The sequence below is a fragment of the Mytilus californianus genome, unplaced genomic scaffold (assembly GCF_021869535.1).
Source record: "Mytilus californianus isolate M0D057914Y unplaced genomic scaffold, xbMytCali1.0.p SCAF_2, whole genome shotgun sequence".
NCBI lineage: Eukaryota > Metazoa > Mollusca > Bivalvia > Mytilida > Mytilidae > Mytilus > Mytilus californianus.
Genome location: NW_026262668.1, coordinates 73,403,369 through 73,417,105, shown reverse-complemented (window position 1 = coordinate 73,417,105; position 13,737 = coordinate 73,403,369). Strand labels below are relative to the sequence as shown.

The following is a 13,737-nucleotide window of genomic DNA, read 5'->3' as shown; positions in this document are numbered from 1 at the left end:
TTTCCATTCTCAATTCTACAATACAAGTTTCTTGAATAACTTGTACGGTGACCTATAGTTATTTATAAATACGTCGTTTGGTGTCTTGAGGAAAGTTGGTTCATTAGCAATTATACCACATCTTCTAATTTTTGTCGTTCGCTCTAGACTAAAAGTTTGAAAAACCAAACTATATCTTTGAACTTCTGAGAGCATAAAGATTAAAAGGACCTAAACAAAAAAAGCAAAACCGTTTAAATTGCTTAAAACTTAGCCAGTTGGTCTCTGGTGGATAGTTTTTGTCAACCGTACCAAATCTTCTTATTTCATGATTACTAGTATACTGTTGCTATTTAATTACTGCGTCTGGTATTCTTTGTGATAGACATCCATTCGCTTATTAAAGTATAGTGTTTTGAAGCAATACAAAAATGTTTCTAGAATGTTTCTTTTCTATTTCTGTATAGTTTATTCTAGGCACAAGGGGGTGCCTTCCTCTATTTTTCATGACGCAGCTTTTAATATCTCCAATAAAGTACAGCAACCAGTATTAGAGTGTACGCCGGTATGATTTCGTAACAGCAAGATAAGTGCATTGAACTTGCTTTCAGTAATTGTGAGCTTCCTAAACTGGAACAAAAATGTTACTAAAATAGGAATGAACTCCGATGCCTCGGATACCAAGTTCCTGTCCATCATTTATTTACTGCAGGCTGGAAATAATAATTTTGCAAAGTCAATAGCTTCGCATTCTTTTTTTTTTTTTTTTGTTGCCCGGATTAGAGTTTTCCAAGAGTGCAATTCCTGAGAATATATGATAAGAAAGTGACAACTCAAAGATTCTACACCGTATTTTGTACTCTACGACCAGATAAAAAAATAAGGTTTAAATGTTACTCTAAACACTGATGCGTGATTTAGCCTGCATAACATGACAACAGTAAACTGATGAAATCTTGGAAGGTTGTTTTTTTGCCTTTTTCAGTCCATCTGAAAAGAAACAAAACTTTTTAGGCCAAAACAACTGCATTACGTGAATTTCAAATCCACGCTGTCTTGTTTAGACATAAGTGTTTTCATTCTTCATGGTATTTACGAAAGATTAAGTTATTCGATTTTCTTTTTAGGAATAAGTTTCTATTCACTTAAATTTTACAATGGACCCTTGTAATTAGTACACAAGAGGAATGTTGTTATGTAGGGGAGGGTTGAGCGCTCATGTTCATGTTTAACACCGCTTTGTGTCTATCACAAACTATGAGCCTATGATTCAGTGGTTGTCGTTGGTTGCTGTCTGTTGTATTTTTTTTCGCTTTACTTTATTTTGTAGTATAAATAAGGCCGTTGGTTTTCTCTTTTGAATTGTCTCACATTTTGTCATCTCAAGGCTCTTTATGGTTTACTTAGGGTATGGGGGTTTGCACATTGTTGAAGGCCGAGCTGTGATCTGTAATTGTTCACATCGTTGTCTTTTGGTATCCAGTAGATAGTTATCTCATTGGGAATCATATCACACCTCCCCATTTTCAAGCGTATACATAAATTATTTAACTGATATTATTGACGTAACGATTATTCATACTTTTGTTTTACCTGTTATTTGTTTCTATTCATACTTTTGTTTTACCTGTTGTTTGTTTCTTTTTAGTTTGATTATCCTCCGTCTGCCTTCTATTTTTAGAATCTTTGGATAAGTTATTTGTTCCTGATCCATTGTTCTTTTCTTCCCCTTTCATAATTTTCCTTTCGTTTTTATCAGGGATATCCAGTTCAATGTCTTTCTGTCGGAAATATATAACAACTCGATGTTTTAATCTCACACTGTATGAAAAATAACAGAGCGTATTATCAAGTGTTTATCGTTGGTTGCTGCCTGCTGTAATTGTTTTTTGCAATTATTGTAGTATACACCAGCCGTCGGTTTTCTCTTTTGAGTTGTTTCCCGTTTGGCCATGCCGGCCCCTTTTTATAGCTTATTATACGGTTTGGGATTCTGCTCATGGTTGAAGACCGTACAGTGACCTGTATTTGTAAATATCTTCGTTCTTTTGTCTCTGGAGATAGCTTTTTTCATTTCAATCATACCACATCTCCGTATTTTTATTATGATATGAATGAGTTTATGTATTTCCCCATTCTTCCGCAATATAAAAAAAATGTAAATGTATTAAGGGAAAACGTTACCTTTAAAGATATATCTATCCATGTAGGATCTTCCTTTTGGTGGATGTGAAATAGAGTGGAGGGCCTTGTAAACAATTAAGTAAACGTTTTAAATCTTATTTATCAAATTGCGCGATATCATTTAAGAAATAGAAACTAGAGGCTCTATTGGAAACCTGTATCGCTCACCTTTCAAAAATGTGGCCCTCGATAACAACAGTAAAATCACGATACATACCAAAATAAATTTGATATGCCGTAAGCAAATTTCAAATTTTATTATTCGTCAGTACTGCTTTAAATGAAATATTGGACGTCAGATATTATCAAAAGTTCAATAGCCATAAACCCAAATATCACCACAAAGGCCGCCAAAACAAGGTAAGGAACTCATGGCCGTAGAACAATTGATTTTCCGCCTCTTTTTTTTTATAGTATCAGACAAGTTTTTCTAGTTTGAAATTCAATGTCATTTTGCAGTAAAATTTATCGTCAGATCTATTTGTAGTAATATCAGTCGCCTTAAAAAGTTAAAAGGAAATTTTGGATTATCATGAAGTTTGGATGGGAATTTTCACGAGGTTTACGGAGAGGAGATCTTAAAACATATTTCTTAATAATAATCTAGTAGACAAAAATGAGTAAAATTCAACACAAGAGAAGTTTTACCATAAATAAAGGCAATAGTAGTATACCGCTGTTCAATAGTCATAAACCGATTTAACTGAAACAAATCCGGGTCACAAACCAAAACTGAGGGAAACACATCAACTATAAGAGGAAACAAAACGGAACAACAGAAACATCGAACTGCTACAAAAACAAACGCCAACATACATATAAACGGACTATGTTCATAACATTGCCCATTTCAGCTTGACTGTTCCTGTTCAAATATCTGTTTATTCTGATTATTTTAAAGAATTAAACTCAGATTAAGCAATTGCCATTCATGAAGTCGGTTTGGTTGTCAATAATTAGTCTTTTTGAAATAGTGTGACGCCACAGTTTTATCAATTAAACAAACGGGATTTTTTTATCCAACTATAATTCTTGTTTCCTGATACACCACCAAACAATACCTTGTAATAATATTTAATAGAAACATTGGTATACAAGTGCTCGTATTTAGGTCTACTGTAAAACTTACGTGTGGTGAAAATGTATCGGATTACTGATGTTTCGTCAGCGTTTACTTATGTAAATATATAACAGTTTCACTTGCTATCCAAGGAGGACTGTCGCTAGACTCTATGGGAACTAAACAGTCGACAATTATATACATGAATAAAACATTATTTCGAGTTGAAAAATCTCTATGTAAAGTCTGTAACTGTTTGAAAATTGAACCCTACAAAACAGATGAACATTCATCTTTTATTTCGTATTTGAATGATCCATAATCAATCAAAGTCTTCTACATGTACATGTATACGTGCACTTGCATAAGGTCAATTTCTATCCGACGCAGCTCATATATTGAAAAATTTAAAAACTAACTATGAATGGAAATATATCTATTAAAGAATCTTAATATTGTGCTTTGAAAATGAAATCATTAAGTAACCTTTTAAATTTTTAAAATCATACATTGTACAGGCACTAAAATTGTTAACTCAGATAGCTACTGCTGTCAAAGGTTATACACATGCGTTAACCTTTAGTCATTGCTGTATGGGATTTGCACTAAGATTTTAATCCGTGGATTAGAACAGTGCAGGGTGCTACTTGTAGTGAATCTATCAGATTTGCTTTTTACCGTTTGATTAAAGTAACTGAATATCAATTGTTTCACCCGGAATGTATGAAAGTAATAATTTGACCTGAAAAACATATCGCGTAATTTTCATGGATTCAGATGATGTTGCTATTGAAAACTTACCAACAGTTTTCTGTGTGATGTCCTGTTTCTTAGTTGCTGTCTCAGCTTTTTTTGTTGTGTTCGTCACTTTTTTCTTTTCCCGTTTCATCTTGTTTCCTTATAGAAATTATCTTGTTGGTTACCGGTTTCATCTTGTTCGTTGCTGGATTCATCCAGTTGTTCAGAATCGGTTCCAGTTTGAACGTTACCGGCTTCATCTGTCTTTACTTCATCTTAAATATATGGAAAAATACTTGAAAAAACTGATATTCATTTGCATATTTTTTTGTTCCATGCACAGGAAAAATATGCAGAACTGTGGGTTCTTAAATTTTAACTTTTACAATGTAATGCTAATTTAATGAGTTTGCTAAATAAAATTAAAAAAAAAGACAAAAAATGAAGATAACAGATGCATTTACCAAGAATTTCGTAACTTTAAGCAGATGTTTTGATTTTGACCGATGTTCCTAATTCAATGTGTTCATTTCAACTGCATTTTCGTGTTTCTTTATTTGGGAGATGTCCTTTTTTCAGTGTAATGCATTCCCTTACTCACTTTCATCTATATCACAGATAAAAACTTCTTCCTCTGGATAGTTGTATTCTCCTCTCATCTGTTCAATTTGTGTCCAGAATTCCAACTCGGCATTTGTCTGTGCCTCTTTTTTAAATTCAGTGAATAAATTCCTTGTTGAAACTTGAAGATTCTGTAAAAAGACGGACAGGAACAATGCATATCATCCATTACTCAAACACGACATAATGATAACTATTGCATTTTGATACATCTTTATTCATCAATTAAAGAATTAAATGTATAAAATCATATTTTATTTTTCGACACTGTATAAAATTATTATATATCAATTTCGGTGAAAAAATCGGTGCAATTTTCTGTATAAACAGTATAGATGTATTAAAAATACCAATAAACAATAAAGATATTCAAAAACAGACAGAAGAAGTCAAGAATTAAGCCTTTCACAAGAACATGATTAAATATATAAACTCAAGATACACAATTTCAGTTTATGAAAATTGTTCAAATTGCGTCTTGTACATATTTTCATACAGCTACACAAACTATACAAAATTCACGATAGTTTGACTGCATGTTCTGTTCCCTAATCACCAAAAAAGTTAAAAAAAAGTCAAACATTGGAAATTCTCTCGCTCTTTCTGTAATTGGAAATACACCAAATGATTTTCCCCCATCTGGTCAATTCTAAGTATTCAATATAACAAACATGATTTTCTATACAAATCTTCATCATCTTGCCTGTAGAAGTCTTATCAAGAAGTTAATATTTGTTAATTCAAAGTACAAATGGGTTTGTATCTCCTGGAACTGTCGACGAAGATTGCAATTATCTTGAACATCTAAAACAATGACAAAAAAGAGGCCAGGATTAATGTTTTAAAAGAATGTTAGTCTATTTGTCTTCGTCGTTTTAGATGACTGTCTTACACGAGCTTTTAGAGTCAGAAAAGAAAATGTTAATTAGTACTCAATAACAAAAGATGAAAGGGACCTTTTGGGCAAAGGCAATACAATACTTTTCTTTGAACTGGTATTCTATATGATGTAAATGTAGTATTTTTTACAGAGTGACAAGTTTTGCATTTCAAATTTAGTAATCTTTTGTAAGCAGAAACTATGATGAAAATGATATATAAAATATAAACAGCTGATCAATAAATTTCACCCTTTTTAGCTACTTTCCACTTTTCATTCAACAAACCTCAGGATAGGGCAAAATTCATTTTTATCTCACCGTTCCGAAGAAACTGTGAGCTTTAGCCATCACTTGGCGTCCGTCGTCGTCCGTCGTCGTCCGTCGTCGTCGTCTGTCTGGTGTAAACTATTTCAAACATCTTCTCCTCTGAAACTACTGAACCAATTCCAACCAAACTTTAGCTGAATGGCCGCCATGGCTAAAAATAGAACATAGGGGTAAAATGCAGTTTTTTGCTTATATCTCAAAAACCAAAGCCGTTAGAGCAAATCTGATAGCGGTAAAAGTGTTCATAAGGTAAAGTTCTATCAGCCCTGAAATTTTCAGATGAATCAAATAACCCATTGTTGGGTTGCTGCCACTAAATTGGTAATTTTAAGGAAATTTTGCAGTTTTTGGTTATTATTTTGAATAGTATTAATGATAAAGATAAACTGTAAACAGCAAATATGTTCAGCAAAGTAAGATCTACAAATAAGTTTTATATGACCAAAATTGTCAATTGACCCCTTAAAGAGTTATTGCCCTTTAAGGACAATTTTACACAATTTGTTTATCATGTTTTCTAACTTTAAAAAATCTTCTCCTCTAAAACTACTGAACCAATTCCAACCAAACTTAAGCTGAATGATCCTTAGGGTATCTAGAATAAAGTTTGTGTTTTATTTTTTTAGTTTCGTCAAAAAACATGGCCACCATGGCTAAAAATAGAACATAGGGGTAAAAATGCAGTTTTTGGCTTATATCTAAAAAACAAAAGGAGTAAGAACAAATCTGACAGGGGTAAAAGTGTTCATTAGGTGAAGTTCTATCAGCCCTGAAATTTTCAGATGAATCAAATAACCCATTGTTGGGTTGCTGCCACTAAATTGGTAATTTTAAGGAAATTTTGCAGTTTTTGGTTATTATTTTGAATAGTATTAATGATAAAGATAAACTGTAAACAGCAAATATGTTCATCAAAGTAAGATCTACAAATAAGTTTTATATGACCAAAATTGTCAATTGACCCCTTAAAGAGTTATTGCCCTTTAAGGACAATTTTACACAATTTGTTTATCATGTTTTCTAACTTTAAAAAATCTTCTCCTCTGAAACTACTGAACCAATTCCAACCAAACTTAAGCTGAATGATCCTTAGGGTATCTAAAATAAAGTCTGTGTTTTATTTTTTAGTTTCGTCAAAAAAACATGGCCACCATGGCTAAAAATAGAACATAGGGGTAAAAATGCAGTTTTTGGCTTATATCTAAAAAACCAAAGGAGTAAGAACAAATCTGACAGGGGTAAAAGTGTTCATTAGGTGAAGTTCTATCAGCCCTGAAATTTTCAGATGAATCAAATAACCCATTGTTGGGTTGCTGCCACTAAATTGGTAATTTAAGGAAATTTTGCAGTTTTTGGTTATTATTTTGAATAGTATTAATGATAAAGATAAACTGTAAACAGCAAATATGTTCATCAAAGTAAGATCTACAAATAAGTTTTATATGACCAAAATTGTCAATTGACCCCTTAAAGAGTTATTGCCCTTTAAGGACAATTTTACACAATTTGTTTATCATGTTTTCTAACTTTAAAAAATCTTCTCCTCTGAAACTACTGAACCAATTCCAACCAAACTTAAGCTGAATGATCCTTAGGGTATCTAGAATAAAGTCTGTGTTTTATTTTTTAGTTTCGTCAAAAAACATGGCCACCATGGCTAAAAATAGAACATAGGGGTAAAAATGCAGTTTTTGGCTTATATCTAAAAAACCAAAGGAGTAAGAACAAATCTGACAAGGGGTAAAAGTGTTCATTAGGTGAAGTTCTATCAGCCCTGACATTTTCAGATGAATCTAATAACCCATTGTTGGGTTGCTGCCACTAAATTGGTAATTTTAAGGATATTTTGCAGTTTTTGGTTATTATCTTGAATAGTATTAATGATAAAGATAAACTGTAAGCAGCAAATATGTTCAGCAAAGTAAGATCTACAAATAAGTTTATATGACCAAAATTGTCAATTGACCCCTTTAGGAGTATTGCCCTTTGAGGACAATTTTACACAATTTGTTTATCATGTTTTCTAACTTTAAAAAATCTTCTCATCTGAAACTACTAAACCAATTCCAACCAAACTTCAGCTGAATAATCCTTAGGGTATCTAGAATAAAGAATGTGTTTTATTTTCTGTTTCGTCAAAAAACATGGCCGCCATGGCTAAAATTAGAACATAGGGGTAAAATGCAGTTTTTGGCTAATATATCTCAAACACTTAAGCAATTAGAGCAAATCTGATGAGAGGTTAACATGTTCATTAGGCCAAGTTCTATCAGCCATGAAATTTTCAGACGAATCTAACAGTCCATTGTTGAGTTGCTGCCACTAAATTGGTAATTTTAAGGAATTTTGCAGTTTTTGGTTATTATCTTGAATAATATTAATGATAAAGATAAACTGTGTACAGCAAAAATGTTCAGCAAAGTAAGATCTACAAATAAGTTAATATGACCAAAATTGTCAAATGTGTCCTTAAGGAGTTATTGCCCTTTAAAGACAATTTTTCACAATTTGTTCATCTAGTTTGCTTACTTTAAAAAATCTTCTCCTTTGAAACTGATGAATCAATTTCAGCCAATCTTGGGCTGAATGAGTTTCAGAGTATCTAGTATAAATTTTGTATTTTATTTTCTTGTACGTCAAGAAACATAGCCACTATGGCTAAAATGGAACATAGGGATAAAATGTATTTCTTTGCTTTTGAAGAAAATATGACTGATACAAAGAACATCTCAATGGAATTTTTAAGCCACTCATTAATATATATTAAAAAGCAAAAATAATCATTGATGAAAGATTTAAGCAAAAAATTACAGGTGAGCGATTAAGGCTCTTGAGAGCCTCTTGTTTGCATTTATCAACACTAAAAAAAGAGATTATATTAAGTGCTTTACCCGTACTAATATGTATACTTTTTTTTGTATATCGTTTGCTATAAAACTGATAGAGATAACAGAAAGGAGTTAAATCTTAAAATCCTAGTTTAACCCCGTCCCATATAATTGTTCCTGTACCAATCCAGGAACGTCGCCCGTTGCAAATCCCATTTTTTTTTTTTTTTTTGCATTTAGGAAATTTGATATTTATAGGCAGACCGTATGATAACTTTCAAAATATTTTTGTTTTTGTTTTGATGTTTGGTTGCTGTCTATACCCCATACCTCCCTTTATTCCTATTTATGGTAATTTTTACAACCAATCAATGGCCTTGATTAAATAAATAGAATAGTATCTCAGAAACAGAAATGGCAGCAATGGCAACCCTTATGATTTTATGTCGTCATCTAAATTATGAAATTTATCATTGCAAATCGAAAAATTATATTCCATAATTGATTCTTACACTTATGTCCACTAGCATGTATACATGCATAATAATTGCATTTGGGTAGGTTCTAGAGAACTGAATGAAAGATATCTACATAAAGTAACCTGTTTAGTAAACCATATTACCTTAAACATGTAGCTGTTTACGGATGATGAAACATTACACCAAGTAGTTGATTTTTTATACTTCCATGCTACATATAATTTGATTTATAATTTATATTGTTCATTTACAATTGTATTGCCCATTGGTTAGATTAAATATCCATATTCACATGCATAGCTACATTTGACTCTTTTGCAATAAAAAATAAATATGAAAATTTTGATTTTTGGCTAACAAAGGTCAAAGGCCAAATTTTAATGAACACATATCAGGGTTGCCTATGATGTTAAGTTTTTGCCTCTACTTGCAACCACCATTCTTCATAAGCTTGAAAATTGAAACATGCTAAAAATAGAGTTACCTTCGCTACAATTATCTGTAATATTCACAATAAGTCAGTAAAATTCTGTAAATCTGTTAAATGTTGTTCACAAAATACAACGATTCGTGTGTCAATTTGTGTCGATCCTTTACAACGACGTTAAAGACGTTGCCAGCGGTGTTACTGTGACGTTCTTTATATTATTTCATGCCTACTTCCGGAAAGTAAAAACACAATTGCGCAACGCAACATATACATTAAATGACATGCAGACAACATTCCAAATAAAGCACTGAAAGTTCATTATTTGAATTAAAATCAACATAACTTAAAATCGCTGTTCCTGTTGTAAGGTAGTCGAGTTTCTGCTGTCCAGTATTTCTATAAAGCCATCTAGAAATATAAATCGCGGACAGCCAGAAACAAACAAAATACAAACGTACGCACTGATCTGTAACAAGACAATAAGCCTTCAGTTTTATTTTTAGACGCGGTGTGACTATGACCGGAAATCCATGATTGTTACCCTATATATTAATAATAAATGGCCATAAATGCCGTATGATTTTTATAAAAATGATGCTCCAGTTATATGTTTTATATTAAGAAATGAAGAGGAAAATGCATGTTTATTTCATGGTTGTTAATTGGTTATGTGCAATTCTGTCCTGGTTTTTTTTACCGACTATTTTAATTTCTTTAAGTTAAAATTCGGAATTAAAACAAAACCAAAAATACAGTATACTTATATTACCATGACTGTTTCAAATTCTAAATCATACACTATCCTTATTTTACTACTAGTGGGTCGGTACCGCTGGTGATGAACGTTCAGTTTGTGTCGGTACCATCTTCACAACAGCAACTAGTTCGGTACTGGCAACAAGTTAACTGTAAATTTGATGTTTGTAGATAAAGAAATTTAACTAAGGTTCTCAGGCAAAGTTGACGGACATTAGAAGTTCAATTTAGGTCATAGATTTTATGTCCTCGTTCAATAAAGTATTTTTTCTAGAAACACGTGTGGTGTGTACAGATTGATTGATTGACTGTTGGTTGCTTAACGTCCAGTGGCAAATATTTCATGCATGTTCATAACGAGAACAAATTAACAATAAATACGATACTAGTAGGTAGGTCCTGTAAAAGATGCCTTCCGGGATGAAGGTCGGGAAAATTTGGACTGCCACGGGAAAATGAGGGTATATTTGATAGAGACAGAAATTTATCCTTCCAACAGGCCACCTACGGGCCCCTCAAAGAGCTGTTCCAGGGGTTTTTAACGTGCAAAGAGCGTGACACTCTCTTTACACGAGGGATCGCATTTAACGTCCTCATTCTGACCGGACGTGGCTGCGTATGTGTACATCCCGCACAGCCAAACGGACGCCCCACTTTGGCGAGGGTTTTACTGCCGGTCGGAGGAAGGCCAATGGTGACAATATTTCTATTCCCCGGTCACCCTTTGTGGGAAGGGGGGGTAAAGGGGTTGAGCTTTTGCCAACATTGGCGTCCGTCGTTTGTCTGTTAACTTTTACAAAGATCTTTCCTCTGAAACTACAAGGCCAAATTAAACCAAACTTTGCCACAATCATTATTGAGGCATCTAGTTTTAAATTGTGTCCGATCATCCCGCCTGACAACCAAAATAGCTGACATGGCTAGAAATAGAACATAGGGGGAAAATGTTAAATATTATTTTTATATACATAACTTGAGTACATTCATGGCTCTATAATATGTCGATACCTGTATATCGGCATTGTACAAGGTCATGTTTTTCTCTGATTGTTAATGACATCTTTACACTAAATCCATTGGATGTTGGATGTGTACTGATTGATATATTAGTCTTAGATGCATGATTTTTTTTATTAATTGTTATTGGCTTTGAACTACCTGTCAGTAACTGCGAATACTCTCAGATCTGTACTTAGTGTCTTTTGTTGTAGGGGTGTATAAGTACACTGCCACATCCATTCTGTGTTTTTGTTAGATGTATGTCTGATTTGTATCTCTCTGATGAGTTAAGCCCTTTTCAACTGATTTTATAGTTTGTTCTTATGTTGTACTGTTTCACCAATGTCCCAGGTTAGGGGAGGGTTGGCGCCTTCAAACTATAATATATTGTATGAAAAGAACAAAGCAATCAAAGAAACATATTTTTCTCTGCCTTAAAAAAGGATAGTTTAATTACTTTTGATTTTTTTTTATTATGATAACAAAGAACTACTAGTATATACTACGAAAAGCTGTGAACCATTATTATTATTTTTCCTATTAGGAATACGTGGAAAAAAAATACATTGTCGGCCTTAAAATTCCCGCTCACGCAGAGTTTTATTTTATCTAAGTAAATGTTCTGCTTTCCTAGAAATAATAAACTGCGACCATAACCATGCAGAGTTTCAACACAAGGTCGAAGAATTTTTTTTTATCTAACCAAAAATCGGCAGGAGGAATACTATAAATAAAAAATCTGTGGCGGGCCGCAGATTTTCAACACAAGGCCAAAGATTATTATTTTGAAGAAAGCGAATATTTCTATTAAACAATTTGCGGGAGCGGCAATTCTCATGTCAACAATTATTTTTTGGCCATGTATTTCTCATGGGAAAAATAATGATAATCGAGGTTTCACTGCGGATTTCTATAATATTAGAATTGTTACCTGGGTGGTGAGCAAAACGGTGTATATCATTAGAAGCTTAGACTTTTGATCATTTTCAAGGATAATGTGAAAATAAAGATTTAATAATGCAGTAAAACAGATATCATACCGATTTCCATGTGCACGATACATGTTTACTGAAGAACCTGTACGGTGACCTATAGTTGCTTATTTCTATGTCGTTTGGTGTCTTGAGGAAATTTGTTTCATTGGCAATCATACCACATCTTCTAATTCTTATCTTCATGTGGTTCGCTCTAGACTAAAGATCACTAACAGTTTGGAAAACCAAACTATATCTTTGAACTTTTGAGAGCATAAAAATCAAAAGGACATAAGCAGAAAACGCAAAATCGTTCAAATTGCTTAAATCTAAGCCATTTGAACTCTGATGGATAGTTGTCTAATTGTCAACCATACCACATCTTCTAATTTCATAATTATACGGTTACTATTTAATCACTGCATCTGGTATTTTTTGTGTTTGTAATAAACATCAATTTGCTAATTTAATTATAGTGCTGTAGTTTGAGGCAATACAAAAATGTTTCAAATATGTTTTTTTTTCTATGTCTGTATCCTTGTAGATTATTTGGGCACAAGGGGGTTTCTTCCTGTATTTTTCATGACGTGGCTGTAAAATATCTGCTATAAAGTACAGCAACCATTATTGATCATTATTAGAGCGTAGGACGGTATGATTTCATAATAGCATGGTAAGTACATTGAACTTGCTTTCAGTAATTGCGAGCTTCCTAAACTGGAACAAAATGTTAATTGGCTCGGATACCAAGTTCCTGTCCAACATTTATGGCACCCATCCAGCTACTAATAGTGAAGTGACAAATTAAGAAATAGCCGCTTAGTTTCGATATAAATGGACTGCAGGCTGGAAATAATAATTTTGCAAAGTAAATAGCTTCGTATTCATTTTTTTTTTTGCCCGGTCGTAGAATTTTCCCAAAGTGCAATTCCTGGAAATATGTTAAAAAGTGACAACTCAAAGATTCTACACCGTATTTTTGAGTCTACGACCAGATAATCAAAGTACTGAAGTACTGAACATCGGATGACCACAAGTTCTTGAGGATGGTCAAAAGCACTTGTCTCAGAAATAAAACAACTATCTCTTTACCTAAAACTGAGGTTAATGTACAGAGATATATTTTTTTCTGAGACAAGTTCGTGCGTGGATGATGAATAAATGACAGGAAATTCAACTTCACCGTAATAACTATTATATTGTAGTGATACAAATCAGTATACACTGAGTTGTTGTTTATATTATATTAAAATAAAAGTTATATATATATATGATTTGAGTCCATTTGTATATCATTCGTTTTTCGTTCATGATCAAACCACCTCCTCCTCAAATGTAACCAACTCGGAGGGGAGTTAATAAGGTTAAGATACGATACAGTTAAATAATAAAAAAAAAGGTCCTCTACAATTTCAAAGTACATCTACTTTGTTTGGTTTGTCATTATAATTTATTATTCTATAAAAACCAAAAAGATATAA

General features: G+C 32.8%; 1 long non-coding RNA gene across 1 annotated transcript; it reads right to left on the bottom strand.

The window, feature by feature from the left end:
* Positions 1–217: 217 nt before the first annotated feature.
* LOC127728197 (uncharacterized) lies at positions 218–2,235 on the bottom strand. Its single transcript, XR_007994038.1, has 3 exons — positions 2,164–2,235; positions 1,607–1,760; positions 218–969 (listed from the first exon to the last, which is right to left on the bottom strand). It is a non-coding gene; the product is annotated as an uncharacterized LOC127728197 (long non-coding RNA).
* Positions 2,236–13,737: the final 11,502 nt, after the last annotated feature.